This window comes from Peromyscus californicus, unplaced genomic scaffold (genome assembly GCF_007827085.1).
Source record: "Peromyscus californicus insignis strain IS unplaced genomic scaffold, ASM782708v3 Scaffold_9__1_contigs__length_137607984, whole genome shotgun sequence".
In the NCBI taxonomy this organism is placed as follows: Eukaryota; Metazoa; Chordata; class Mammalia; order Rodentia; family Cricetidae; genus Peromyscus; species Peromyscus californicus.
Genome location: NW_026294617.1, coordinates 13,838,642 through 13,842,653, shown reverse-complemented (window position 1 = coordinate 13,842,653; position 4,012 = coordinate 13,838,642). Strand labels below are relative to the sequence as shown.

Below are 4,012 nucleotides of genomic sequence, written 5' to 3'. Positions count from 1 at the left end.
TGCATCAGCTTCTGCTCCAGGTCCCTGTCCTGACTTCCCTCATTTTTATTATTATAAAATGTACGTTCCTTCTGGGTTCACTTATTTATGTGGGACTAACATAATCAGTGAGTTGCTTTTATCATCATTAAAAACTTTCTTAGAAGTCTTTATGGTATTAACTTTAAACAAAATTTTATTGCATGAAGATTGTCACATAATTGAAGTCTACTTTGTGCACAGCTATTCTTACTCCCCACAGGAAGACTGCTTCTGAACTGCCCATCTAGTGATCACAGGTACTAAATCCTGATTGTAATAGAATACATAGTAGTAGAGATGCCTCAGTGATATAAGTTGAGTGTAGGACACCGGTACATACCTCTGGCATTCAGTATCAGGAATGTACAAATGTCTTTATTCAACATTAGAAAGGTCTGACAATGCCAGTAGTCATATATTATCAACTGAACTGGTAACTGGCAGTGATCTGCCAGCCTTTTCTTCACCCATTTTCTTCAACTGACTTCTCTGAAGCTATTGGTAAGGAACCTGCCCTGAGCATCTTGTCATAGTCCCTGATAATGCCAAAGTAATGTTCTAGGAATTAGGATGTGCCACCTCTGATAATCCTCCCTTTCCACCCATTGAGCCCATTCTAGGGTCCTTCTCTTCTTTAGGAACTTCTGTGATTATAATTTCTGTCATAGTGAACAGAGTAGCATCCAGTAAGCAGCTCTTACAATCTTTGTTAAATCAGTGATTCCCTTTCCCGCCATGTTCACAAAATCATCAAGCATAACATCAGAACCAACTTCAGAGGAACTTTGCAGAATAGTCTCACTATCGAAGATCCTTAAACATCTAAATTCTTAGTCATTGCAGGGATTTTGAGTACTCTTTTAATAATTTTATACCAATTTTCTGATCTATATTAGCAGGCTTTAGTGAATCCAAGGCTGGCATGAATAGAAATTGACCAGTTCTAGAAGGCCAGCTTTTAGCCTTTTCAAAAGTAGTGAACTTAGAGCTTCTCTATCAACATCTTTAGTGATTATGAGTAAGGGCTTCTGATAACCACCGGCAATTTCTAGAGGAGGTACAATGGACTGGATACTATAAATTTTCTTTTCATGTAACAGAGATCTTGCAATTCACATTTTGACCTTTTGTTGTATTGATCCTTGATCATACTTCATGCCTTTTGATGATTTCTAATTCATCATTCAGTGTTTTTCCACCTCTCACTGTGACACTTTTTCTTCCAACCTAATTGCATCAGAAATGATGTTTCCATTTTTATGTCTTCATGTGCAGAAATTGTAGCAACCTGAGCAATTTCTTCAAGGGTTGTCACAGGTTTAGACTGCTTTTTCAGTCCAGCAATTGCAACACCAACAGCAACATTATACCTCACCTGATTTCCAGTGTGTTATCATCTTTGCTGATCCTCTCAAAGCCTTTCTTGGCCATAGAGCACACCAGAACACTAGCAGTGGTGGTGCCATCCCTAGCCTCTTCATTTATGTTATTGGCAACACTTTGAACAAGTTATCTCTAGTACTTTTATATTTATCCTTTAAGTCAATTGACTTTGCAAAGGTCACGTCATATTTTCTTGCTTGGGGACTTGTTCAGCTCTGTTTATAATCAGCATCCTTCCTTTGGCCCCATTGTAATAGATACAGTATTGGCTAAAAGGTCCACACCTTGAGCAATAAGGCTCAGGTATCTGCACCAAAATTTATATCTTTGGCATAAGCTCAGGACACTGGTCTCATCTGTAGAAGGACTATGAATAGTTGAAGCATTTTTTCGGGGAACTGGTGAGAGCTCTTGAATAGAGTCAAACTATCACTATGAGTGAGGGGAGATGTCTTTATTTTTTCTTCAAACTTGACTGAATGGCCTTGGCTACTTCAGGTGGCATCAGAGAAGTTTAGTTGACGTTGCGGAGCTCTCTGTTTAGATGCAGTCGTGGTGGCTGGTCAGCCTGCATTGTAGTCTGGAGCATGTATAAGTGGCATGGATGCTGCTTAGGTGTTTGTTTTTAATTTTTTTCAACTTGACACAAGGTAGGGTCAACTGGGAAGAAAGAAACTCAATTGATAAAATGCTTTGGTTAGATTGCTTATATGCAAGATGATGTGAGTGTTTTCTTGATTAATGACTGATATGGGGGTGGGGGCTAGCCCATTGTGGAAGATGCCATCCTTGGGCAGGTGTTCTTGGGTGACATAAACAAGCAAGCTGAGCAAGCCATGGAGAGCAAGCCAGTAAACAGAGTTCCTCTATGGCCTTTGCTTTAGTTCCTGCCTCCCAGTTTCTGCCCTGCTTGATGATGAATTGTAAGCCAAATAAACCCTTTCCGCCCCATATTGTTTTTGGTCATGGTGTTGTATCATTGCAACAGAAACCAAACTAGGATGCATGGTAAGGAAATGCTGTCTGATTGTCCCACGAGGCTAACAATCCTACATGCATCGGGAGTTGATTCCTGTCTCAGGAAAGAAGCCCTTTAACCAGGCTTACAGAGATTTGTCTGTAATCTAGAGCCCATTCTTACAACTTGTAAGGCTGCAGCAGTTGCTCTGGTAAACAGCCGCTGCTGGTGGCAGATCTGCCCTGTAGATAGATCTGTATGAGAAACCAAATGAAAAGCCAAACCCACTAAGAATGCATATGTTTTCTTTCTTAACGAAAAATGTTTTCACTTGAAATAGAATTATATCACTTCTTCCTCCCTTTCCTTCTTCCAGCTACTTTCAGTTACCCCCTCTCAAACCCCTCCCATGGCCCCCACAATAAGAGAGCTCATCCCTAGGAGAGGCTAATTCTCCTCCTATCAGTCAATAGATAGAAGCCTGTAGTTCTTTGTTTAGATGTGGTACCCTGGGAAATTTTCTCCATTCATATTGACATGTCCATTGATACTACTATTGTTCTGGTCTGATTTATGCATCCATTTCTAGGAGAGACTGTTCCCCAGCAGACTTCCTGGTATTCTGGCTCTTTCACTCTCCCCCATTCTTTTCATGATATCCCTGAGATAGAGATATAGGAGCTATAATGTAGATGCATCTATTGGGGCTGGGCTCCCCCAAACTGTTAACCTCTCTCTGATTATGTCCAGCTGTAGTTTTGTGGTGGTCTCCATTTACTGTAAAGAGAGACTTCTTCAATGAAGGGTGGTAGCTAAACTTTCTGTGGATATAAGGATAAGATTTAAAATGCAGTAAGGAATTGTACCAGTCTAGCAAATTGACAGTAGTAGATTCTTTTCTAGGGTTCATGACCTCAATAGTCCTGGGAAGTCAGCTGGGTTTCCAGTACCCAGCACGCTTTCCCTCCTGTTGAGTGGGCCTTAAGTCCAATTAGATAGTTGTTGGGTGTCACCATCATGTGAAGGCTACTTCTTGTACCTTTACAGATACCTTATCATGCTGGCAATGGCCATAGCCCATAGGTTCTGCAGCTGTGTAGGACTGTCTAATTGTTTCCCTCCCTTGGCAGCATGCATAGTGTTTTCTGGCACTATGGAAGCTGGACAATAGGGAAGAGGCTTTCAGGCCAGATCCAGCTGGAGTCATTCAAGTTGTGTGTCCTAAGTGTGTGGTTTCTCCAGCAGTAGGCACATACCTTCAACCTCTGAGCAGCCAAGGGCTACATCATTAATCAATATCACTTCTGGAGTTGCTTGGACTACTCTCACTAACCCTTTGAGAGGAAGTTTCTCCTGTCTGGTACTAGGGTTTTTGTTAATCTACATTCTTTTGTGAGGAGCATGTCAGCCTGAGTGGCTTAACTTCCTTTAAGACATATATGTATGTTTACATGTGAGTGTGTATGTGTGTGCACATACATGTGTGTATGTATACACATACACCAATGTATATTGTGAATAATTTTAGGTAAATATAACTTTGAGGCTTTATCAGACAACCTTGGTGTTATTTAGCCTTCCTTCTCCTTCTGTCTGTTTCTTTAGGAACATAGAGAAGTTTTTAAGTTTAAAACAACATTAAAATATGTA

The 4,012-nt window shown here is 40.6% G+C and overlaps 1 pseudogene; it reads right to left on the bottom strand.

The window, feature by feature from the left end:
* Positions 1–923: 923 nt before the first annotated feature.
* LOC128105909 (60 kDa heat shock protein, mitochondrial-like) lies at positions 924–1,790 on the bottom strand (annotated as a pseudogene).
* Between the last annotated feature and the right edge of the window lie 2,222 nt (positions 1,791–4,012).